Here is a 27,406-nt window from a genome sequence, read left to right on the forward strand (position 1 = left end):
AGGAAGTAACAAACATGCTGTTAGATGATAGAGACCTCACACTGAATGAGGATTTAGGAGAGGAAAGTGAGATTGATTCTCATGATGAGGTGGAAGAATGTGTCCTGGATTCTGAAACAGAGCAAGATAGTGACAGTGGTGAGGATGAAGAAGTTGGATCATATTATATTGGAAAAGATAAAAATACTAAATGGAACAAGAAGCCATTCCAGAAAAAACGTAGGGAACCTTTAAACATTATTACTCACCTTCCTGCAGTAATAGGAACTGCACGTAATGCAAAAACTGCAGTTGAATGCTGGAACAGTATATTTACAGATGACATTCTGGACTCTATTGTCACATATACCAACCAATATATAGACATTATAAAGGACAAGTACATCTGCAACAGAACCATCAAGCCCACAGATGAAATAGAACTGCATGCTTTTTTTGGATTACTGTACCTTGCAGGAGCTTATAGGGCAAATAGACAAAGTTTGGAGGAACTTTGGGGTAAAGATGAAAAATTTAGCCTTGTTATGTCCATAAACAGATTCAAGATTCTAATTCGTTGCCTTCGGTTTGACGACAGAACTACCCGAACCGAACGCAAAACACATGACCGACTTGCTCCAATTCGTGATATATTTCAAAGATTTGTTGTAAACTGTAAACAAAGTTATTACCCTGGAGAGAATCTCACTATTGACGAAATGCTCCCTGGTTTTCGTGGTAGATGTACCTTTCGTCAATATATTCCATCAAAGCCAAACAAATATGGAATAAAAATGTATGCCCTTGTTGATGCCAGTAAGACCTACACTTACAACCTGGAAGTTTATGCAGGAAAACAACCAGAAGGTCCTTACTGTGTGAGTAACAAACCCATTGATGTTGTAAAAAGACTGGCTGAACCCTTATTTGGATTGGGTCGCAATATTACAGCTGACAATTGGTTTACAAGTTGTGATCTGATTGATTATCTGAAAATTCAGAAGCTGTCATATGTGGGAACTGTAAGAAAAAACAAAAGGGAATTGCCGCCACAGTTTGTAAGTGTGAAAGAGAGACAACAGTACAGCAGTATGTTTGCATTCCATAATGGAAAGGCTTTAGTTTCCTATGTACCACATGCCAAAAAAATCGTACTTCTTCTATCAACACTTCATGATGATGCTGCCATCGATCCTGGGACTGGGGCAGAAAAAAACCCGGAGATAATTACATTTTACAATGCCACCAAAGGGGGTGTGGATACAGCAGATCAGATGTGCTCCACTTTCAACGTCAGCAGAAACATCAAACGCTGGCCAATGGTCATATTTTTTGCTATGTTGAATTTGGGTGGTATAAATTCACAAGTGATTTATCTTGAAAACAAGCTTGAACCACTCCGTAGACGATTGTATCTGAAAAAATTGGCCCATGAACTAGTACTTGGAGAGCTACGCAGGAGAAGCGTGAAAACAATCGGTATCCCCTCTCACCTTCAAGTTCAGCTCAAAAGGTTCCGCCCAGAAGATGATGGTGAAAAGTCACCATCTGCACCACCTCACAAAAGAAGGAGATGCACCACCTGCCAAACGGAAAGCGGAACCAGAAGGCTTTCAAATTATGAATGTCTCAAATGTCATAAAGCAATTTGCCTGACACATGCAAAAATGGTGTGTAATTCTTGCTATTTGCTCTGCAAGTGTGACTTTTCTGGGGAAACCTCAGCATCTACTTCTGATTGAATATGTTTTTAATAGTACTTAAGGTACCTTAAAATTAAGTTTGTGTTCAAAAATTTTCATTGTACATTTTTTTGAGAGAGTCGAACTGGGGACTATTTGGCGGGAGTTTTGAAAAGTTTGTATTTCATAGTTATTAGTTTTATGTTAAGTAAATGTTTTTTTTTGCAACTGATTATGTGTAGTCTCTTTTATTACATCCCTATGAAGGTCACTGATCACTTTTAGAGCACTGAAATTGCAAACATTAGATATTATAGGTATTTTTCCAGCAGGCGCCTGACAGGCACATTGTATGTGAACTCGTTAGTCCGAATATTGTATGTGACGGAGGGTTAATCCCTGAATGGCTCAGATCTCAGCTGCTGAGAAATGGATATCCAGAGTTTAGCTTCAAATCTGAATAATCTCGCTTCTAAGGTTCAAAATATACAAGACTTTGTCATACATACCCCTATGTCTGAACCTAAAATTCCTATACCAGAGTTTTTTTCTGGAGATAGATCTCGTTTTTTGAATTTTAAGCACAATTGTAAATTGTATCTTTCTCTGAGATCTTACTCCGCTGGAGACCCCGCTCAGCAGGTTAGGATTGTTATTTCCTTGCTGCGGGGTGACCCCCAGAATTGGGCATTTGCATTGGCGCCAGGGGACCCTGCGCTGCTCAATGTGGATGCGTTTTTTCTGGCGCTGGGGTTGCTCTATGAGGAACCTAATTTGGAGATTCAGGCTGAAAAGGCCTTGATAGCCCTCTCTCAAGGGCATGATGAAGCTGAGATATATTGTCAAAAATTTTGAAAATGGTCTGTGCTTACTCAGTGGAATGAGTGCGCCCTGGCGGCGAATTTCAGAGAGGGTCTCTCTGACGCCGCTAAAGATGTCATGGTGGGGTTTCCTACGCCCACAGGTCTGAATGAGTCCATGACAATGGCTATTCAGATTGACCGGCGTTTACGGGAGCGCAAATCTGTGCACCATTTGGCGGTGTCTTCTGAGCAGGCACCGGAGAATATGCAATGTGATCGAATTCTGTCTAGAAGTGAACGGCAGAATTATAGGCGTAAAAATGGGTTGTGCTTCTATTGTGGCGATTCTGCTCATGTTATATCAGCATGCTCTAAACGCACAAGAAGGGTTGATAAATCTCTTGCAGTTAGCACTTTGCAGTCTAAGTTTATTTTATCTGTGACTTTGATTTGTTCATTATCATCTATTACCGTGAATGCCTATGTGGACTCTGGCGCCGCCCTGAGTCTTATGGATTGGTCCTTTGCCAGGCGATGTGGGTTTAGTCTGGAGTCTCTGAAAGTCCCTATCCCTTTGAAGGGTATTGATTCCACACCATTGGCTAGGAATAAACCTCAATACTGGACACAAGTGACTATGTGTATGACTCCAGACCATCAGGAGGTGATTCGATTCCTTGTGTTGCATAATTTGCATGATGTCTTAGTGCTTGGATTGCCATGGCTACAAACTCATAATCCAGTTCTTGACTGGAAGACAATGTCCGTATTAAGCTGGGGATGTCAGGGGGCTCATGGGGAAGTACCTTTGGTTTCCATTGCTTCATCTACTCCCTCTGAGGTCCCGGCATTTTTGTCTGACTACGGTGATGTTTTTGCTGAGCCTAAACTTAGTTCGCTCCCTCCTCACAGGGATTGCGATTGTGCTATAGATTTGATTCCTGGCAGTAAATTTCCTAAAGGTCGTCTGTTCAATCTGTCTGTGCCAGAGCATGCTGCTATGCGAGAGTATATTAAGGAGTCCTTGGAAAAGGGACATATCCGTCCATCCTCATCCCCTTTAGGAGCAGGTTTTTTTTTCGTGGGTAAAAAAGATGGTTCCCTGAGGCCTTGTATTGATTATCGGCTGTTGAATAAGATTACAGTCAAATATCAGTATCCTTTGCCACTGTTGACTGATTTGTTTGCTCGTATTAAGGGGGCAAGATGGTTTTCTAAGATTGACCTTCGGGGTGCGTATAATTTGGTGCGGATTAAGCAGGGAGATGAGTGGAAAACTGCATTTAATACGCCCGAGGGCCATTTTGAGTATCTGGTAATGCCTTTTGGTCTTTCTAATGCCCCTTCAGTTTTTCAGTCCTTTATGCACAATATTTTCCGTGAATATCTGGATAAATTTATGATTGTGTATTTGGATGATATTTTGATTTTTTCTGATGACTGGGAGTCGCATGTTCAACAGGTCAGGAAGGTTTTTCAGGTTTTGCGGGCCAATTTTTTGTTTGTAAAGGGTTCAAAGTGTATTTTTGGGGTTCAGAAGATCTCTTTTTTGGGGTACATTTTTTCCCCTTCTTCTATTGAGATGGATCCTGTCAAGGTTCGGGCTATTTGTGATTGGACGCAACCTACTTCCCTTAAGAGTCTTCAAAAATTCTTGGGTTTTGCTAATTCCTATCGTCGATTTATAACTGGTTTTTCAAGTGTTGTTAAGCCTCTAACGGATTTGACTAAGAAGGGTGCTGATGTTGCCAGTTGGTCCTCGGCGGCTGTGGAGGCCTTTCAGGAGCTTAAGCGCCGCTTCTCTTCTGCCCCTGTGTTGCGCCAGCCTGATGTTTCGCTTCCTTTTCAGGTCAAAGTTGATGCTTCTGAGATCGGAGCAGGGGCGGTTTTGCCGCAGAGAAGTTCCGATTGCTCGGTGATGAGACCATGTGCGTTCTTTTCTCGAAAATTTTCGCCCGCCGAGCGAAATTATGATGTTGGTAATCGGGAGCTCTTGGCTATGAAATGGGCCTTTGAGGAGTGGCGTCATTGGCTTGAGGGTGCTAGGCATCAGGTGGTGGTCTTGACTGATCACAAGAATCTGATTTACCTTGAGTCTGCCAGGCGTCTGAATCCTAGACAGGCGCGCTGGTCGTTGTTTTTCTCCCGGTTTAATTTCGTGGTCTCATATCTACCAGGTTCAAAAAATGTGAAGGCGGATGCCCTTTCTAGGAGTTTTGAGCCTGACTCCCCTGGTGATTCTGAGCCTGCGGGTATCCTTAAGGATGGGGTGATATTGTCTGCTGTCTCTCCAGACTTGCGACGTGCTTTGCAGGAGTTTCAGGCGGATAGGCCTGATCGTTGTCCGCCTGGGAGACTGTTTGTTCCAGATGAGTGGACCACTAGAGTCATCTTGGAAGTTCATTCTTCTGTGTTGGCAGGTCACCCTGGAATCTTTGGTACCAGAGATTTGGTGGCCAGGTCCTTCTGGTGGCCTTCCCTGTCTCGGGATGTGCGTACTTTTGTACAGTCTTGTGATGTTTGTGCTCGGGCCAAGCCTTGTTGTTCTCGGGCTAGTGGATTGTTGTTGCCCTTACCTATTCCGAAGAGGCCTTGGACGCACATCTCTATGGACTTTATTTCGGATCTTCCGGTTTCTCAGAAAATGACCGTCATCTGGGTGGTGTGTGACCGTTTTTCTAAAATGGTTCATTTGGTACCCTTGCCCAAGTTGCCTTCTTCATCTGAGTTGGTTCCTCTATTTTTTCAGAATGTGGTTCGTTTACATGGTATCCCGGAAAACATCGTTTCTGACAGGGGATCCCAATTTGTGTCTAGATTTTGGCGGGCGTTCTGTGCCAGGATGGGCATGGATTTGTCTTTTTCGTCTGCATTCCACCCTCAGACGAATGGCCAGACAGAGCGAACTAATCAGACCTTGGAGACTTATTTGAGGTGTTTTGTGTCTGCTGATCAGGATGATTGGGTCGCATTTTTGCCGTTGGCAGAATTTGCCCTTAATAATCGGGCTAGTTCTGCCACTCTGGTTTCTCCTTTCTTTTGCAATTCGGGGTTTCACCCTCATTTTTCATCTGGCCAGGTGGAATCTTCGGATTGCCCTGGAGTGGACACGATGGTGGATAGACTGCACCGGATTTGGAGTCATGTGGTGGACAACTTGGAGTTGTCCCAGGAGAAGACTCAGCGGTTTGCTAATCGTCATCGTCGTGCTGGTAATCGTCTTCGCGTTGGGGACTTGGTGTGGTTATCTTCTCGTTTTGTCCCTATTAAGGTCTCTTCTCCTAAGTTTAAACCTCGGTTCATAGGTCCTTATAAGATTTTGGAGATTCTTAATCCTGTATCGTTTCGTTTGGACCTACCAGCAGCTTTCACTATTCATAATGTCTTCCATCGGTCTTTGTTGCGGAGGTACGAGGTACCGGTTGTTCCTTCTGTTGAGCCTCCTGCTCCTGTGCTGGTGCAGGGTGAATTGGAGTATGTTGTGGAGAAGATTTTGGACTCTCACATTTCCAGACGGAGACTTCAATATTTGGTTAAATGGAAGGGATACGGTCAGGAGGATAATTCTTGGGTGACTGCCTCTGATGTTCATGCCTCTGATTTGGTTCGCGCCTTTCATCGGGCTCATCCAGATCGCCCTGGTGGTCCTCATGAGGGTTCGGTGCCCCCTCCTCAAGGGGGGGGGTACTGTTGTGAATTCTGTTTGTGGGCTCCCTCTGGTGGCTACTGGTGGTACTGGTTGACTTCTGTCTTTTATCTCCAGTGCACCTGTTCCCATCAGGAAATGGGAGTCTCCTATATAGTCTGGCTTCTCAGTCATTTACTTGCCGGCTATCAATGTTACCAGAGCTCTTCTGATACTTGCTACCTGCTCCTAAGTCTGCTTATTCAGATAAGTTGGATCATTTGTACCTTTCATGAATTTCTGTCCAGCGTTCATTTGGATCATTTGTATTTTTGTCCAGCGTGCTTTTGTTGAATCTTGCTGCTGGAAGCTCTAGTGAACTGAAATGACCACTCCGGTGTCATGAGTTGGCACCGGAGTTTAAAGTTATTTCAGGATGGTATTTTGTAGGGTTTTGAGTTGACCGCGAAGTCCACTTTGGTATTTTCCGCTATCTAGTCAGTGGGCCTCTCTTTGCTGAACCTGTATTCATACTACGTATGTGTTTTCTTCTTAACTAACCGTCATTATATGTTGGGGGCTACTATCACTTTGGGGTTTTCTCTGGAGGCAAGCCAGGTCTGTGTTTCCTCTATTAGGGGTAGCTAGATCTCCGGCTGGTGCGAGACGTCTAGGGATAAAATGCAGGCACGTTCCCCGGCTACTGGTAGTTGTGCGTGAGGTTCAGCATCGCGGTCAGCTTAGATTCCATCTTCCTAGAGCTAGTCCTGTTTTTGCCTATGTCCCTGCCATTGGGAACCATGACAGAGTACATCAACTACACATATAAAAATTCTAAATATTTAAATGAGGCCCACAAGTCTTTGCCTTCAAATGTCTAGGGATGGCTGTATTACCTTCCTTATAATTTTTTTTGTGGCTTTGCACTTTGCACAAAGCTTTTCTGACTGTTAAAGTGCCACAAGTACTATTTATGATTTTTTTAGGAGGAATTACAGTTAGTGCCTTCAAGAGTGTATGGATGACCCTTATTTATTTTGTTTTGTTGCACTTTCTTTATATTTGAATAAGGCACTACAGTTGGTGCCTCCCAGGGTGTATGGATGACCCTGCTTATAATTTTTGGCAGGCTTTACTCTGTGTGCAGAGCTTTTATGAGTGTAGGAGAACCTGTCACGCACAGTGTGGGAAGACTAAGTGCAAAATGAGGGAAAGAGGGGAAGGAAGCAAAAACTCTAGGGAAAGGGTGAGTGTAGACCCCTAGGCAGATCTAATAGCACCCTGCCTCCCCTACCATCCCTATATTGGTTCCACACCAATCGCCAAGTAGGAACCTATACCCTGTTTATCAATAGAACTAGGTTCTGAATAGTCCCCACTGTACACTAAAGACAAGAAGAAAGACAAGCAAGGGGGAAGCAACTTAGCTTGAGCAGACTCCGGAGAGATAGCACCAAACATCCTTCAACAGCACCAGAGAGGAAGCAAGCTGACTGCTATAGCTCCAAGCCTTCACAAGGGGAAAATGTGAATATCACCAGAGACTCCCTGAAGCAGACAGAGTCTATAACACACAGGTCCAGGTGTGTTAATTAGAGCCAGAGGGAGGTTGCCACTGGGTCCAAAAGTCAGAAGGATTAAGAAGGCATCTGTAATGCCAAACACAGAGACCTTCTGCAGCCAGATGCAGAGCGACTGTCTGTAGCATCTGACACACCCATGATAGTATCACAACTACACTTTCTTAATATTTGAATGAGGCACTACAGTTGCCTTCAAGGGTCTATGGATGTCCCTGCTTATAATTTTTGGCAGGCTTTCCACTTAGTGCATAGTCTTTATGAGTCTAGGAGTACCACTACATGACAATATGTTTGTGGCCCTCCTTTGGATCTAATACAGGGTGTATATGAGTCCCTCTTCCATTAAATTTTTGGCAGTTCTTGCTTCCTTCATTACACTGAAATTTTCAATGTTTTAATAAAAATTTCAATTTTGGTTTACTCAAATTTTTAAAAAAAATCATTTTCAAATTATATAAGAAAGAAGGTATCTTAAAAATGTTAACCTGCAAACTCCAATTTCTCACTGATTTTGAATGTTTAATTGTCAGTCCTTAAAGTGGAGTAAAATTATGACACTTGTTCTTTGCAGCAATCTTGCAGTCAGAGATGCTTCCGTGGGTCTTCTCCATGCTGCTCTCCTTCCATTCAGCGCTTTTACCATCCACTTCAACACTTTCACTGCTCCCCAGACCTTGTTGTAGGATGTGACAGAAAAATGCTTGGATTTCCAAATGACTCCCATTATACACATTACTCTACACAAGCATTAGGAATTGCTCAATTTGAGTAATGAGCATCTAAGCATTTTAATGCACTGTCATCACTATAATTTGCATACTATTTTTATAGATTTTTTTTTACATTAGTTACCAAGCCTATAAAATTAATAAGACAATTGTATTTATCTAGTCAGTATGATTTTAGAAATACCTGATTTGTAAAGTTTGCTTAATTCTGTTTTGCTACATTTGCCCAACAAAAGCAATATTTTACACAAAACAAATTGTTTTGTATCTCCATACATTGAGACTTATAACTTTTGTTTAACAGCAACTGAGATAGGATTTTTTTTGCGGGAAAGAAGACATTTTTTATTGTGTTTTATTCTACTTTTTGCACACCAGTATGATGAAAAAAACATATTTTTTCCATTGTTTCCTTTAATTTTATAGTGTTCACTGTACTGATTCAGTTTGTTTTGGACCAGGCAATACCAAATACATAACCTTTTTTGTTTTATTTTTTTTTCCATATCAAATCCATTTTTAATTGCAAAACAATTTTCTGTAATTTATTTAGACTTCATTTTATGGGGGTTTTTTCTACACTATTACATTTTTTTACTTTTATTTTACGTTTTTACGTTGTCGCTGTAAACTATGCAGATCATGCCAAACATTGCCAGTCTTCCTTGTCAGGACCTTGTTGTACATGCACCACCCCAAAGAATGGTAGCACTTGCACTTGATTCCAGGCAGAAAAGGCACATCACTGAAAGAAGAGTGACTTGACAATCACTGAGAGGAGATGAATGGCAGGTAGGGAATAGATGCCGCAGAACTGTAAGTGCAGTGCCCACTGCACTTCTGGTTCATTTGCGTAAAAGTTTAACATTACATTTCTCTTAAACATAAATCTAGATTTTTAAAATAAAAGTTTTGATGTTGATGTAATCAGCATTACAATGCCTGTACAGAGATGTCATTAGCTAAAAAACTGGTGACTAGTGTTGAGCGATACCGTCCGATACTTGAAAGTATCGGTATCGGAAAGTATCGGCCGATACCAGCAAAGTATCGGATCTAATCCGATACCGATACCCGATACCAATACAAGTCAATGGGACACCAAGTATCGGAAGGTATCCTGTATGGTTCCCAGGGTCTGAAGGAGAGGAAACTCTCCTTCAGGCCCTGGGATCCATATCAATGTGTAAAAGAAAGAATTAAAATAAAAAATAGGGATATACTCACCTCTCCGACGCAGCCTGGACTTTACAGCCGTAACCGGGAGCCGTTGTACCTAAGAATGTGCGCTTGAAGGGCCTTAGATGACTTCACGGTGCTCTGATTTGTCCGTAGCGGTCGCGTGACCGCTACACGACCAATCACAAAGCAGTGACGTCACCTAAGGTCTTTCAAGCGCTTGAAAGACCTTAGGTGACGTCACTGCTTTGTGATTGGTCGCGTAGCAGTCACGCGACCGCTACGGACTAATCAGAGCGCCGTGACGTCATTTAAGGCCCTTCAAGCGCGCATTTTTAGGTACAACGGCTCCCGGTTATGGCGGTAAAGTCCAGGCTGCGTCGGAGAGGTGAGTATATCCCTATTTTTTATTTTAATTCTTTCTTTTACTCATTGATATTAATCCCGATACCGATTCCCGATACCACAAAAGTATCGGATCTCGGTATCGGAATTCCGATACCCGCAAGTATCGGCCGATACCCGATACTTGCGGTATCGGAATGCTCAACACTACTGGTGACAGGTACCCTTTAAGAATAAGTTATTTATTCTCTAGTAGTAGAAAGAAAGGGAGAAAGCAAATGAATGTAAGCAATGCTTGTCTAAAACTAGAAGAAAAAAAAATAGTAGACCAAGTCCTGAAATAAAGAAAAAAAAATACGTCAGTTCGCCACTGATCAAATGCAGATGCTCTTGCAATGATCAGCCAGTCACTGGCTTCAGAAATCGCATGCCAGACTTTTCTTCAGGAATGGTAAGGCTATGTGCACACGTTGCGGATTAGGCTTAGGAATGTCTGGTGAAGATTCTGCCTCTCCTGGCAGAAAACGCACCTGCGGTTTTTTGTGCGGTTCCGCAGCATTTTTTTGTGCGTTTTTGCTGCGATTTTCTTGCGGATTTGCTGTGGTTTTTACCCCTGCGGTTTTCTATAATAGAGTGGGTACCAAAACGCTGCAGATTCACAAAAAAGAGACATGCTACGTCTTTTAAACCGCAGCGTTTCCGCAGCGGATTTTCTGCAAAGTGTGCACAGCATTTTTTTTTCTCATCGATTTACATTGTACTGTAAATCAATAGCGGATCTGCAGGGTTTCTGCACCTCAAAAAATGCTGCGGATCCACAGCAAATCCGCAACGTGTGCACATACCCTAAAACTATTTCACTTCCGAAATATGCTTTTATTAAAATCACATTTTTGTATTTATTCTAATTTTTCTCTCTCTGGTTTATCTACTCTCTTTCAATTCACCAACTAAAGTGGGAATTCATTTAATTAACATAAAACATAAAAGTTTAATTGCAAATATCACTTTCACATGAGATGCAACTATATAAAAAGCCACTATCCTAAAAAGCAAAAGGGATATGGATAAATAATAAAAAAAAGATTATATTTTGGCCAAGTGATTTTATTTTTATTTTTACTCTGATGGAAATATAATGTTTTCATTAGTTAGTTTTAGCAAGCTGCATGTTTCACTGTACTTATATTAAGCTATCAATATCTTTCTGTTTTTATAGGCTGTTTTAGTGGTCTCTATAGGCAAAAGCAGGTGAAGACAAAGATACAAACTTTGGAGTAAAAAAGGATTTTCCACCGAAAAGTAACCAATGTGAGTAAATTCTGTTCACCAAACAACAAACAGTAAAGTATTGACTATACTCTGTGTGTATTGTTCCTGCTGGCATTGGATTTAACCCTTAACAACATGCAATGCAGTATATATATAAATATATATATATATCTTCTGTAATGGTGGAGAAGTTGGTTTTATAGGAGGTGGACTGAGTAGGTAGGAGGAGGGGCTCTGGATGTTGTAGGCCAAAGCTTTCTCTGATTTCAATCTTCTGTTTGAAGAATGAGGCAAAGTCTTCAACTGACATGAGTGGTTGAGGGACAAGGTGCTGGGAGACGAAGGAGAAAATTGAAAGTGTTGAATAGCTGTTTAGGGTTGTGAGTCATCGAGGAAATGAAAGATGAGAAGTAGATTTGTTTTGTTTCAGCAAATGTGGTCTTGAAAGTAGTGAGGGACTGTTTGAATGCGATGAGGTGCTCTGTGGAGAGGGGATCTTTTCCATCTCTGCTCAGCATCCTAGAAGCCCACCTCAGTTCTTTGGTCAGGCTAGTGTGCCATGGTTATCTGTTGATTTCGTTGATGAGTGTGAGGGGCAACCAATTCCGGAGCTACAACTATTGTGGTGTTAAAAAAGTGGCAAAGGGGAGGAGGGATTCAGAAAGTGAGTGTGGATTGAGGTGTTTAAGATTTCTGCAAGGGTGGGCAAGTTTGTGGAGTGTAGATTGAGAACAAGGAGAGGAGAGGGAAGAGAATGTAAGTAGGTTGTGACTGGAAAGAGGAGCTGCGAGTTAGCGAGGTTAAATATGGAGCAGAGGCGGGTGAGGATGATGTCCAATGTGTGGCAACACTGGCCATCTTTGTGAGCTGCTATAGAAGTCCATTGTCATGGGGCAGAAACAGGAAAACAGAAGATGAGGAATCTGGGCCCCTGAACTGCACCTCAGGCTAAGGGAAGCCCTGTCTTTCCTTAACTTGGGGGTACCCTTGAAGGTAGGGAGGCCCAAGTCACCGACCTGTCCCTGTCTCCTGTTAAACCCTGAACTAAACCCCCACCCCAGGAGGTGAACAGTGTAAACAGCACCACAAAGCAATAAACAGGAATAAACAATATGAGAGTGAGGGGAACAGAATACCAAAAGGTGAATGCACAAACTACAAAGTAACAAAACTCAGAACTTAGCTTGTGCACGCTGCAGCTGACTCCACAACACAGATTGTACAGCAACAGAGCTCCAAACACCAGACTTGGCTGACACCAGGGAGCTGCTATTGTGAGGTTGATCTCCAGAAGGACCTGTATAACCAACAGTCAGCTGATGCACCAGGTGATATTATAAAGGATGGTGGGAGTGGTCACAAACATCAGCTGACCCAGCAGCAATGCAAAGCAATAACACCAGCGGCCACTGGGGGGGGACTGCATTAACCCCCGATTTGACCAGAAAGGAAAAAAGGTTTAAATCAGAGGGAAACCAGATCTGCCACAGATCCAAACATGGATCATGACAACCATTGAGCGAGGCCGAAGGAGGAAGTGAGAGATAGAAGTTTAGTGTGAGCTTAGAGGGAAATGTCCATGGGGATGTTGACGTCGCTCATGATGATAGTGGGGATATCAGTGGAAAGAAAATGAAGTAGCCAGGTTGTGACGTGTTCGAAGAAGGTGATGGCTGGCCCTGGGGGGTGGTAAGTGACAGACAATTGGAGGTTGGAGGAGTAGTAGATGCGCACAGAATGCACCTCTAAGGAAGGGAAGGTAACAGAGGGTGGCAGTGGGATTTGGGTTTAGGAACAGTTATCTGACAGGAGAAAACCAACTCTTCCACCATGCTTGCTGCTGGGGCAGTGTGTGTGAGACAGGTGGAGTCCACCATGCAAAAGTGCAGCAGGAGAGGCTGTGTCAGAGGGGGTGAGCCAGGTTTCGGTGATGGCAAAGAAGGAAAGTTTGTTATTAATAAAAAGATCATGGATGTAGAAAAGTTTGTTGCAGACAGAACAAGCGTTTCATAGAACTCCTGCTAGTAGGACTGAGGAAGCGGGGGCTGGATGAATGGGTATAAGGTTAGAGAGGTCATGGAAATTTGTGATAGAGCATGGATGGGAGGTAGAAATAATTGTTGGGATGTGGTGAGGAGGTTCAGGATTTGGAGAAATATCACCAGCAGAGAGAAGCAGAGAAAGTGATAGGAGGTGGGAGCAGGAAATGGCATGAGGGGGCTGTCTGTGTTTGGAGACAGATGATTGTATTGTTCTGCAGAGGAGGTAAAGGTACCTTCACACTGAACAACTTAACAACGATAACGATAGCGATCCGTGACGTTGCAGCGTCCTGGATAGCGATATCGTTGTGATTGACACGCATCAGCGATCTGGATCCTGCTGTGATATCGTTGGTCGGAGCTAGAAGGCCAGCACCTTATTTCGTCGCTGGATCACCCGCTGACATCGCTGGATCGGTGTGTGTGTGACACCGATCCAGCGATGTCTTCACTGGTAACCAGGGTAAACATCGGGTTACTAAGCGCAGGGCCGCGCTTAGTAACCCGATATTTACCCTGGTTACCAGTGTAAATGTAAAAAAACAAACACTACATACTCACCTTCTGATGTCTGTCACGTCCCCCGGCGTCCGCTTCCACTGACACAGTGCAGGGAAGCGGACGCCGGGGGACGCCACAGACACCGGAATGTAAGTATGTAGTGTTTGGGTTTTTTTACATTTACACTGGTAACCAGGGTAAACATCGGGTTACTAAGCGCGGCCCTGCGCTTAGTAACCCGATGTTTACCCTGGTTACCCAGGGACTTCGGCATAGTTGGTCGCTGGAGAGCTGTCTGTGTGACAGCTCTCCAGCGACCACACAACGACGAAACAGCGACGCTGCAGCGATCGGCATCATTGTCTTTATCGCTGCAGCATCGCTTAATGTGACGGTACCTTAAGATGGATGGGGAGGATGGAGGGAGAGATAACTAGTTCGTTACTAGGTGCAGAGATTAGGGAGTTAGTAGAAAGTGAAGGATTATAGGGCTGAGAGTGAAAACAAACAGAAACATTGTTTATAGTAACTATCCAGTTACCTTCAGTTCCTTTCTAGTTAAATTCTGGAATAATTCATAGCTATAAACACTTCTATAACTTCTAGTTTCCAAAATGTGGTCACTTGTGGGGGATTTTCACTCTTTAGGAACACCAGTGACTCTCCAAACGTGCCATGGCGTCCCCTAATGATTCCAGCATAGTTTACATCCAAAAAGTTAAATGGCGTTCCTTCTTTTCCGAGTCCTGCTGTGTGCCCAAACAGTAGTTTTCCTCCACATTTTGGGTATCTGCATACTCAAGAGAAATTGCACAACAAATTGTATGGTGCATTTTCTCTTAGTACCCTTGTAAAAATTAAAAAAAATGTGGCTAAAAGATTATTTTTGTAAAATGTGATGCTTTATTTTTATGGTTCAATTTTATAAACTTCTGTGAAGCACCTGGGGGTTCAAGATGCTCACCTCCATCTAGATAAGTTCTTTGAGGGGTCTAGTGTTGTGAATTAGACTTTTTTGGCTCCCTCTTGTGGTCACTAGTGATATGACTCTGGGATTGTCTTTCCTCAGTTTGGCACCCACCTGGGTCGTTAGTCCAGGGGTGTTGCTATATGAACTTCCTGAATTCTCAGTCTGGTGCCTGGCATCGTTGTAATCAGTTCTTTCTGTTTGCTCCTGTCTGCTGGTCCGGGTTCTTGCAAAATTAAGCTAAGTCTTGCTTCCTTTTTTTTTGGTTATTTGCATTGCTCTTATTTTTTGTCCAGCTTGTACTAAATGTGATTCCTGATTTTGCTGGAAGCTCTAGGGGGCTGGTATTCTCCCCCCGGGCCGTTAGACGGTTCGGGGGTTCTTGAATATCCAGCGTGGAAATTTTGATAGGGTTTTTGCTGACCGTATAAGTCATCTTACTATATTCTGCTATTAGTCAGTGGGCCTCTCTTTGCTAAATACCTAGTTCATTCTTACGTTTGTCTTTTCTTCTTACCTCACCGTTATTATTTGTTGGGGGCTTGTATCCAACTTTTGGGGGCTTTTCTCTGGAGGCAAGAAAGGTCTATCTTTTCCCTTCTAGGGTTAGTTAGTTCTCCGGCTGGCGCGAGACGTCTAGAACCAACGTAGGCACGTTCCCCGGCTGCTGCTATTTGTGGTGCTAGGATTAGATATACGGTAAGCCCAGTTACCACTGCCCTATGAGCTGGTTTTTTGTGTTTGCAGACTTGGTATTTATTTCTGAGACCCTCTGCCATTGGGATCATAACAGTATGCCAGGCCAACATTGAATGTTTAATGCATTGCAGAAGTGGGATAATAAGAAAGGAAATTCTGAGTTTTTTTTTTTTTTTCCTCTCTTTCTTCCTCCCCTCTACCTCTGAGTGGCTTATGCTTGCTGCAGACATGAATGTCCAGACTTTGATTACAAGTGTGGATCAGCTTGCTGCTCGTGTGCAGAGCATACAAGATTTTGTTACCAGTAGCCCAATGTCTGAACCTAAAATACCTATTCCTGAACTGTTCTCTGGAGACCGATTTAAGTTTAGGAATTTCAGGAATAATTGTAAATTGTTTCTATCTCTGAGACCCCGTTCGTCTGGAGACTCAGCTCAGCAAGTTAAAATTGTTATCTCTTTCTTGCGGGGCGACCCTCAGGATTGGGCTTTCTCGCCAGCGCCAGGAGATCCGGCATTGGCGAATATTGATGCGTTTTTTCTGGCGCTCGGATTGCTTTACGAGGAACCCAATCTTGAAATTCAGGCAGAAAAAGCCTTGCTGGCTATTTCTCAGGGCCAGGATGAAGCTGAAGTGTATTGCCAAAAATTTCGGAAATGGTCCGTGCTTACTCAGTGGAATGAGTGTGCTCTGGCCGCAAATTTCAGAAATGGCCTTTCTGAAGCCATTAAGAATGTGATGGTGGGTTTCTCCATTCCTACAGGTCTGAATGATTCCATGGCGCTGGCTATTCAAATTGATCGGCGTTTGCGGGAGCGCAAAACTGCTAATCCTCTGGTGGTGTTGTCTGAACAGACACCTGATTTAATGCAATGTGATAAAATTCAGACTAGAAATGAACGGAAAAATCATAGACGTCAGAATGGGTTGTGTTTTTACTGTGGTGATTCTACACATGTTATATCAGCATGCTCTAAAAAACCTAACAAGGGTTGTTAGCCCTGTCGCCATTGGTAATTTGCAACCTAAATTTATTTTGTCTGTGACTTTAATTTGCTCATTGTCTTCCTACCCTGTTATGGCGTTTGTGGATTCAGGTGCTGCCCTGAGTCTTATGGATCTGTCATTTGCCAGGCGCTGTGGTTTTGTTCTTGAGCCATTGGTAAATCCTATCCCTCTTAGAGGTATTGATGCTACGCCATTGGCAGAAAATAAACCGCAGTTTTGGACACAGGTAACCATGTGTATGACTCCTGAACATCGGGAGGTAATTCGTTTTCTTGTTCTGCATAAAATGCATGATTTGGTCGTTTTGGGTCTACCATGGTTACAGACCCATAATCCAGTCTTGGATTGGAAGGCAATGTCTGTGTCAAGTTGGGGCTGTCAGGGAATTCATGGTGATTCCCCGCCGGTGTCTATTGCTTCCTCTACTCCTTCGGAAGTTCCTGAGTATTTGTCTGATTTTCAGGATGTATTCAGCGAGTCCAGGTCCAGTGCTCTGCCTCCTCATAGGGACTGTGACTGCGCTATAGATTTGATTCCAGGTAGTAAATTTCCTAAGGGAAGACTATTTAATCTGTCTGTACCTGAGCATACCGCAATGCGTTCGTATATCAAGGAATCTCTGGAGAAGGGGCATATCCGTCCATCCTCTTCCCCTCTTGGTGCGGGATTCTTTTTTGTGGCCAAGAAGGACGGATCTTTGAGACCTTGTATTGACTATCGGCTTCTGAATAAAATCACTGTTAAATTTCAGTATCCTTTGCCTCTGTTGTCGGACTTGTTTGCCCGGATTAAAGGTGCCAAGTGGTTCACCAAGATAGATCTTCGTGGTGCGTACAACCTTGTGCGCATTAAGCAGGGAGATGAATGGAAAACTGCATTTAATACGCCCGAGGGTCATTTTGAGTACTTGGTGATGCCTTTTGGGCTCTCTAATGCTCCTTCAGTGTTTCAGTCCTTTATGCATGATATTTTCCGGAAGTATCTGGATAAATTTATGATTGTTTATCTGGATGATATTCTGGTTTTTTCTGATGATTGGGACTCGCATGTAGAGCAGGTCAGGATGGTGTTTCAGGTCTTGCGTGAGAATGCTTTGTTTGTTAAGGGCTCAAAGTGTCTCTTTGGAGTACAGAAGGTTCCCTTTTTGGGTTTTATTTTTTCCCCTTCTGCGGTGGAGATGGACCCAGTCAAGGTCCGAGCTATTCATGATTGGACTCAACCCACGTCAGTTAAGAGTCTTCAGAAGTTCTTGGGTTTTGCTAACTTCTACCGTTGTTTTATCGCTAATTTTTCTAGCGTTGTTAAACCTTTGACGGATATGACCAAGAAAGGTTCTGATGTTGCTAACTGGGCTCCTGCAGCCGTGGAAGCTTTCCAAGAGTTGAAGCGTCGGTTTACTTCAGCGCCTCTTTTGTGCCAGCCTGATGTCTCACTTCCCTTTCAGGTTGAAGTGGATGCTTCTGAGATTGGGGCAGGGGCCGTTTTGTCGCAGAGAGACCCTGGTTGCTCTGTAATGAGACCATGTGCTTTTTTCTCTAGGAAGTTTTCGCCTGCTGAGCGGAATTATGATGTTGGCAATCGGGAGTTGCTGGCCATGAAGTGGGCATTTGAGGAGTGGCGTCATTGGCTCGAGGGTACTAAGCATCGTGTGGTGGTCTTGACTGATCACAAAAATCTGATGTATCTCGAGTCTGCTAAACGCCTGAATCCTAGACAGGCCCGTTGGTCATTGTTTTTCTCCCGTTTTGACTTTGTGGTCTCGTATTTACCAGGTTCAAAGAATGTGAAGGCTGATGCTCTTTCAAGGAGCTTTGTGCGTGACTCTCCTGGAGTCGCAGAACCAGTTGGTATTCTTAAAGAGGGAGTAATCTTGTCAGCCATTTCTCCGGATTTGCGACGTGTGTTGCAGAGATTTCAGGCTGGTAGACCTGACTCTTGTCCACCTGACAGACTGTTTGTTCCTGATAAGTGGACCAGCAGAGTCATTTCCGAGGTTCATTCCTCGGTGTTGGCAGGGCACCTGGGAATTTTTGGCACCAGAGATTTGGTGGCTAGGTCCTTTTGGTGGCCTTCCTTGTCACGGGATGTGCGGTCATTTGTGCAGTCCCGTGGGACTTGTGCTCGAGCTAAGCCTTGCTGTTCTCGTGCCAGCGGGTTGCTCTTGCCCTTGCCTGTCCCGAAGAGGCCTTGGACACACATTTCCATGGATTTCATTTCAGATCTTCCGGTGTCTCAGGGCATGTCTGTCATCTGGGTGGTATGTGATCGCTTTTCCAAGATGGTCCATTCGGTATCTTTGCCTAAGCTGCCTTCCTCTTCCGATCTGGTTCCTTTGTTCTTTCAGAATGTAGTTCGTTTACACGGCATTCCTGAGAATATCGTGTCTGACAGAGGATCCCAGTTTGTTTCCAGGTTCTGGCGATCCTTTTGTGCTAAGATGGGCATTGATTTGTCGTTTTCGTCTGCCTTTCATCCTCAGACTAATGGACAAACGGAACGAACTAATCAGACTCTGGAGGCTTATTTGAGGTGTTTTGTTTCTGCAGATCAGGATGATTGGGTGACCTTCTTGCCGTTGGCTGAGTTTGCCCTTAATAATCGGGCTAGTTCCGCTACTTTGGTTTCGCTATTTTTCTGCAACTCTGGTTTCCATCCTCGTTTTTCCTCGGGACATGTGGAGCCTTCTGACTGTCCTGGGGTAGATTCTGTGGTGGATAGGTTGTAGCGGATTTGGAATCATGTGGTGGACAACTTAAAGTTGTCACAGGAGAAGGCTCAGCGTTTTGCCAACCGCCGCCGCGGTGTGGGTCCCCGACTTCGTGTTGGGGATTTGGTATGGCTGTCTTCTCGATTTGTTCCTATGAAGGTCTCCTCTCCTAAATTTAAGCCTCGCTTCATCGGTCCTTACAAGATATTGGAAATCCTTAATCCTGTGTCCTTTCGCTTGGATCTTCCGGTGTCGTTTGCCATTCACAACGTGTTCCATAGGTCTTTGTTGCGGCGGTACGTTGTACCTGTGGTTCCTTCTGTTGAGCCTCGTGCTCCGGTGTTGGTTGAGGGTGAGTTGGAGTACGTGGTGGAGAAGATCTTGGATTCTCGTCTCTCCAGGCGGAGGCTTCAGTATCTGGTCAAGTGGAAGGGCTATGGTCAGGAGGATAATTCCTGGGTGGTTGCCTCTGATGTGCATGCGGCCGATTTAGTTCGTGCCTTTCACGCTGCTCATCCTGATCGCCCTGGTGGTCTTGGTGAGGGTTCGGTGACCCCTCCTTAAAGGGGGGGTACTGTTGTGAATTAGACTTTTTTGGCTCCCTCTTGTGGTCACTAGTGATATGACTCTGGGGTTGTCTTTTCTCAGTTTGGCACCCACCTGGGTCGTTAGTCCAGGGGTGTTGCTATATGAACTTCCTGAATTCTCAGTCTGGTGCCTGGCATCGTTGTAATCAGTTCTTTCTGTTTGCGCCTGTCTGCTGGTCCGGGTTCTTGCAAAATTAAGCTAAGTCTTGCTTCCTTGTTTTTTGGTTATTTGCATTGCTCTTATTTTTTGTCCAGCTTGTACTAAATGTGATTCCTGATTTTGCTGGAAGCTCTAGGGGGCTGGTATTCTCCCCCCGGGCCATTAGACGGTTCGGGGGTTCTTGAATATCCAGCGTGGAAATTTTGATAGGGTTTTTGCTGACCGTATAAGTCATCTTACTATATTCTGCTATTAGTCAGTGGGCCTCTCTGTTGTGTATCCGCTTTTTGGGCTCCCCTGGTGGTTGCTGGTGGTACTGGTGACTTGTTTGCACTTTGCTTCTTCTGTTCACCTGCTTCCATCAGTGTTTGGGAGTTTCCTATTTAGCCTTGCTCTCCAGTCATTTCCTTGCCGGTCATCATTGTAACCAGAGCCTTCGGTTGCATGTTCCTTCTACTAGTCTGCTGATCAGCTAAGTGGACTTTGTCCTTTTGTTTTGTACCTTTTGTCCAGTTTGCAGTTTTTGTAATTCTCTGTAGCTGGAAGCTCTTGCGGGCTGAAATTGCCACTCCTGTGTCATGAGTTGACACAGGAGTCTTAAAGTAATTTCAGGATGGTTTTTGAAAGGGTTTTCAGTTGACCGTGAAGTCCTCTTTTGTATCCTTCTGCTATCTAGTAAGTGGACCTCTCTTTGCTAAATCTACTTTCATACTGTGTATGTCTTTTCCTCTTAATTCACCGTTATTACATGTGGGGGGCTGCTATCATCTTTTGGGGTATTTCCCTAGAGGTAAGCCAGGTCTGTTTCTTCCTCTACCAGGCGTAGTTAGTCCTCCGGCTGGCGCGTGGCATATAGGAAGCCGTAGGTATGCTCCCTGGCTACTGTTAGTTGTGTGGTAGATTTAGCTCACGGTCAACTCGAGTTTCCATCACCCGAGAGCTCGTTCGTTACTTATATGTTTCTTACATTCCCTTGCCATTGGGAACCATGACAGTATGACCGGCCTGTGTTAAACTTATTGGCAGAAGAAAGGAGAGAAAAAAGAAGTCTGTAAATATATATATATTTTTTTTCCTCTATGCTTGCTCCATAGTTGGATCTGTTGTATTTCAGCTTTAATTACAGCCTTTGCCTTTCTCTCCTTATAATCCTTGAATGGCTCTGAGCTCACCTGTTTAAAGATGGATCCTCAGAGTTTGGCTGCAGGTTTAAATAATCTTGCTACGAAGGTTCAAAATTTACAAGATTTTGTTATACATGCTCCTATTTCTGAACCTAAAATCCCTACACCAGAGGTGTTTTCCGGAGATAGATCTCGGTTTTTGAATTTCAAATATAATTGTAAATTATTCCTTTCTCTCAGACCTCACTCCTCAGGAGATCCTGTCCAGCAGGTTAAGATTGTAATCTCTTTGCTGCGAGGTGACCCTCAAAATTGGGCATTTTCATTGGCACCAGGGGATCCTGCGTTGCTCAATGTGGATGCGTTTTTCCTGGCGTTAGGGTTGCTTTATGAGGAACCTAATTTGGAGATTCAAGCTGAAAAAGCTTTGATAGCCCTATCTCAAGGGCAAGATGAAGCGGAGATATACTGCCAAAAATTTCGTAGGTGGTCTGTGCTTACTCAGTGGAATGAGTGCGCCTTAGCGGCAAATTTCAGAGAGGGCCTTTCTGATGCCGTTAAAGATGTTATGGTCGGGTTCCCTGCGCCTACAGGTCTGAATGAGTCCATGACAATGGCAATTCAGATTGATCGGCGTTTGCGGGAGCGCAAACCCGTGCACCATTTGGCGGTATCTTCTGAAGAGACGCCAGAGAAAATGCAATGTGACAGAGTTATGTCCAGAAGCGAGCGGCAGAATTATAGGCGTAAAAATGGGTTATGCTTCTATTGTGGTGATTCTGCTCATGTTATATCGGCATGCTCTAAGCGTACTAGGAAGGTTGACAAGTCCATTTCAATTGGCACTTTACAGTCCAAATTTATTTTGTCTGTAACCTTGATTTGTTCATTATCAGTTATTACCGTGGATGCCTATGTGGACTCTGGCGCCGCTCTGAGTCTTATGGACTGGTCCTTTGCCAGGCGCTGTGGGTTTGATTTAGAGCCTCTGGAAGTCCCTATACCTCTGAAGGGTATTGATTCTACACCTTTGGCTTGGAATAAACCACAGTTCTGGCCGCAAGTGAATATGCGTATGACTCCAGACCATCAGGAGGTGATTCGCTTCCTTGTGTTGTACAATTTACATGATGTTTTGGTGCTTGGATTACCATGGTTACAGTCTCATAACCCAGTCCTTGACTGGAAGGCTATGTCTGTGTTAAGCTGGGGATGTCGGGGGGCTCATGGGGACACTCCTATGGTGTCCATTTCGTCATCTATTCCATCTGAGATTCCGGCATTTTTGTCTGATTATCGTGATATTTTTGAAGAGCCTAAGATTGGTTCACTCCCTCCTCACAGGGATTGTGATTGCGCCATAGATCTGATTCCTGGCAGTAAATTTCCAAAGGGTCGTTTGTTTAACCTATCTGTACCTGAACATGCTGCTATGCGCGAGTATATTAAGGAGTCCCTGGAAAAGGGACATATTCGTCCTTCTTCATCACCTTTAGTAGCCGTTTTTTTCTTTGTCTCTAAAAAGGATGGCTCTCTGAGGCCTTGTATTGATTATCGTCTCCTGAATAAAATTACAGTCAAATATCAGTATCCGTTGCCTTTTCTGACTGATTTGTTTGCTCGCATAAGGGGGGCTAAGTGGTTCTCTAAGATTGATCTTCGTGGGGCGTATAATTTGGTGCGAATTAAGCAGGGGGATGAGTGGAAGACCGCATTTAATACGCCTGAGGGCCATTTTGAGTATTTGGTAATGCCTTTCAGCCTTTCTAATGCACCTTCTGTCTTTCAGTCCTTAATGCATGATATTTTCCGTGAATATTTGGATAAATTTATGATTGTGTACTTGGATGATATTTTGATTTTTTCTGATGACTGGGAGTCTCATGTTCAGCAGGTCAGGAGGGTTTTTCAGGTTTTGCGGGAGAATTCTTTGTGTGTAAAGGGTTCAAAGTGTGTTTTTGGGGTTCAAAAAATTTCATTTTTGGGGTATATTTTTTCCCCTTCTTCTATTGAGATGGACCCTGTCAAGGTTCGGGCTATTTACGACTGGACGCAGCCTACTTCTCTGAAGAGTCTCCAGAAATTCTTGGGCTTTGCTAATTTTTATCGTCGATTTATAGCTGTTTTTTCTGGCGTTGCTAAACCTCTGACGGATTTGACTAAAAAGGGTGCTGATGTTGCCAATTGGTCCCCTGCTGCCGTGGAGGCCTTTCAGGAGCTTAAGCACCGCTTTTTGTCTGCCCCTGTGTTGCGCCAGCCTGATGTTTCTCTTCCCTTTCAGGTTGAGGTCGATGCTTCTGAGATCGGAGCGGGGGCGGTTTTGTCGCAGAAAAGTTCCGACTGCTCAGTGATGAGACCTTGTGCGTTCTTTTCGCAAAAATTTTCGGCTGCCGAGCGAAACTATGATGTTGGTAATCGGGAACTTTTGGCCATGAAGTGGGCATTTGAGGAGTGGCGTCATTGGCTTGAGGGTGCCAGACATCAGGTGGTAGTTTTGACTGATCACAAGAATTTAATTTATTTGGAGTCTGCCAGGCACCTGAATCCTAGACAGGCACGTTGGTCATTGTTCTTTTCCCGGTTTAATTTTGTGGTCTCGTACTTACCGGGTTCTAGGAATGTGAAAGCAGATGCTCTTTCTAGGAGTTTTGAGCCTGACTCTCCTGGGAATTCTGAACCTGTTGGTGTCCTTAAGGATGGAGTGGTTTTTTCTGCTGTCTCTCCAGATTTGCGACGTGCTTTGCAAGAATTTCAGGCGGATAGACCTGATCGTTGTCCGTCTGGTAGACTGTTTGTTCCTGACGAGTGGACCACTAGAGTCATCTCGGAAGTTCATTCTTCTACTCTGGCAGGTCATCCGGGAATTTTTGGCACCAGAGATTTGGTGGCTAGATCCTTCTGGTGGCCTTCCCTGTCTCGAGATGTGCGTGTTTTTGTGCAGTCTTGCGATGTGTGTGCTCGGGCCAAGCCTTGTTGTTCTAGGGCTAGTGGGTTGTTGTTGTCCTTGCCTATTCCAAAGAGGCCTTGGACGCACATCTCTATGGACTTTATCTCGGATCTCCCTGTTTCTCAGAAGATGTCTGTCATCTGGGTGGTGTGTGACCGTTTTTCTAAAATGGTTCATTTGGTGCCATTGCCTAAGTTGCCTTCCTCATCTGAGTTGGTCCCTCTGTTTTTTCAAAATGTGGTTCGCTTGCATGGTATTCCGGAAAACATCGTTTCTGACAGGGGTACCCAGTTCGTGTCTAGATTTTGGCGGGCAGTCTGTGCCAGGTTGGGCATTGATTTGTCCTTTTTGTCTGCATTCCATCCTCAGACCAATGGCCAGACGGAGCGAACTAATCAAACTTTGGAGACTTATTTGAGGTGTTTTGTGTCTGCGGATCAGGATGATTGGGTTGCCTTTCTGCCGTTGGCGGAGTTTGCTCTTAATAATCGGGCTAGTTCTGCCACTTTGGTTTCTCCTTTCTTTTGCAATTCAGGGTTTCATCCGCGTTTTTCATCTGGTCAGGTTGAATCTTCGGATTGTCCTGGAGTGGATGCGGTGGTGGATCGGTTGCATCGGATTTGGGGACAAGTGGTGGATAATTTGGAATTGTCCCAGGAGAGGACTCAGCAGTTTGCTAACCGTCATCGTCGTGTTGGTCCCCACCTTCGCGTTGGGGACTTGGTGTGGTTGTCTTCCCGTTTTGTCCCTATGAGGGTTTCTTCTCCCAAATTTAAGCCTCGGTTCATCGGTCCTTATAGGATTTTGGAGATTCTTAACCCTGTTTCCTTTCGTTTGGACCTCCCGGCATCTTTCGCTATCCATAATGTGTTCCATCGGTCGTTGTTGCGGAGATATGAGGTACCGGTGGTTCCTTCTACTGAACCTCCTGCTCCTGTGCTGGTGGAGGGTGAATTGGAGTACGTCGTAGAGAAGATCTTGGACTCCCGTATTTCCAGACGGAGACTTCAATATCTGGTTAAATGGAAAGGCTATGGTCAGGAAGATAATTCTTGGGTAACTGCCTCTGATGTTCATGCCTCGGATTTGGTTCGTGCCTTTTTAGGGCTCATCCAGATCGCCCTGGCGGTTCTTGTGAGGGTTCGGTGCCCCCTCCTTAAGGGGAGGGTACTGTTGTGTATCCGCTTTTTGGGCTCCCCTGGTGGTTGCTGGTGGTACTGGTGACTTGTTTGCACTTTGCTTCTTCTGTTCACCTGCTTCCATCAGTGTTTGGGAGTTTCCTATTTAGCCTTGCTCTCCAGTCATTTCCTTGCCGGTCATCATTGTAACCAGAGCCTTCGGTTGCATGTTCCTGCTACTAGTCTGCTGATCAGCTAAGTGGACTTTGTCCTTTTGTTTTGTACCTTTTGTCCAGTTTGCAGTTTTTGTAATTCTCTGTAGCTGGAAGCTCTTGCGGGCTGAAATTGCCACTCCTGTGTCATGAGTTGACACAGGAGTCTTAAAGTAATTTCAAGATGGTTTTTGAAAGGGTTTTCAGTTGACCGTGAAGTCCTCTTTTGTATCCTTCTGCTATCTAGTAAGTGGACCTCTCTTTGCTAAATCTACTTTCATACTGTGTATGTCTTTTCCTCTTAATTCACCGTTATTACATGTGGGGGGCTGCTATCATCTTTTGGGGTATTTCCCTAGAGGTAAGCCAGGTCTGTTTCTTCCTCTACCAGGCGTAGTTAGTCCTCCGGCTGGCGCGTGGCATATAGGAAGCCGTAGGTATGCTCCCTGGCTACTGTTAGTTGTGTGGTAGATTTAGCTCATGGTCAACTCGAGTTTCCATCACCCAAGAGCTCATTCGTTACTTATATGTTTCTTACGTTCCCTTGCCATTGGGAACCATGACACCTCTCTTTGCTAAATACCTAGTTCATTCTTACGTTTGTCTTTTCTTCTTACCTCACCGTTATTATTTGTTGGGGGCTTGTATCCAACTTTTGGGGGCTTTTCTCTGGAGGCAAGAAAGGTCTATCTTTTCCCTTCTAGGGTTAGTTAGTGCTCCGGCTGGCGCGAGATGTCTAGAACCAACGTAGGCACATTCCCCGGCTGCTGCTATTTGTGGTGCTAGGATTAGATATACGGTCAGCCCAGTTACCACTGCCCTATGAGCTGGTTTTTTGTGTTTGCAGACTTGGTATTTATTTCTGAGACCCTCTGCCATTGGGGTCATAACAGTCTAGTTCCCGAAATGTGGTTACTTGTGGGTATTTTCCACTCTTTAAGCACGCCACGGGCTCTCCAAATTTGACATAGCGTTGGCTAATGATTCCAGCAAGTTTTGCATCCAAAAAAGTTAGTGTCCCTTCCTTTTAAAACTTTGCCGCGTGCCCAAACAGTAGCTTTACCCCACATATGGTGCATTGGTGTTCTCATAAGAAATTGCACAATACATTTTTGGGTCCATTTTCTCCAGTTGCCTTTACAAAGATAAAAAAAATTGGGGTCTAAAGTATGATTTTTGTAGAAAAAAGTTAAATATTGATTATTCTTTCCACATTCTATTAATTTCTGTGATTCACCTGAATTGTTAATAAACTTCTTGAATGTGGTTTTGAGCACCTTGAGGGATGCAGGTTGTAGAATGCTGTCAATTTTAGGTAACTTTAAATGTGATGTTATCTCTAAAAAAATGTTTTTTGTAAATTTTTGGTGTTAAAATGAGAAATCGCTTTTCAACATTTAACCCTTCTAAATTCCTAACAATAAAATGATCTTTAATAATGTGAAAGAGACATGTGGGAGATGTCATTTATTTACTAGTTTGTGTGATATAACTCTGATTTAATTTAACCAAAAAGCAGCACACTGTAATGCTAAAACATGAATTATGAAATATGAAAATTGAACTGCATTTCTGCACTAGAAACATGAAAAATTGAGAATGATTAGCGTGTAAATTGGCCAATTCATGTCTACCCGGCAGCCATGATAAGGCAATTCTCGTTGCCAGGATCTAATGCCAATCCTATCTTAGACTGAAGTCTAAATCTCTATGGGAAACTACTGTGAATCCTCTCTTAGACTGAAGTCTATATCTCTGTGGAGGGGTAGGATCCTGCAGTAAATAAAAACGCCAGAAGCTAAGGGGCAGAGTGCTCTGTCAGAAGGCTAATTCATACAAATACCAAAAGACTGATCATCACATCCAAACATAAATCAGGTCTGAACTGTTGCTTACCTAGAGTCGCCAACTCATAAACATTCAAACAAAAAGCAGCACACTGTAATGCTAAAACATGAAATATGAAATATTGAAATTGAATTGCATTACTGACCTAGAAATTAGAGATGAGCGGTGTTCGAGTCAAACTGTTCACCAATTTCAAATTCGAGCTGTTTTGGGCGGTGTTCGAGTCCTTCAACGAACTCGAACAATTTGCTTAAAATTCGGCTGTTCGAGTTTCTGTTCCATAGCTGTTC

This window comes from Ranitomeya variabilis, chromosome 1 (assembly GCF_051348905.1).
Source record: "Ranitomeya variabilis isolate aRanVar5 chromosome 1, aRanVar5.hap1, whole genome shotgun sequence".
NCBI lineage: Eukaryota > Metazoa > Chordata > Amphibia > Anura > Dendrobatidae > Ranitomeya > Ranitomeya variabilis.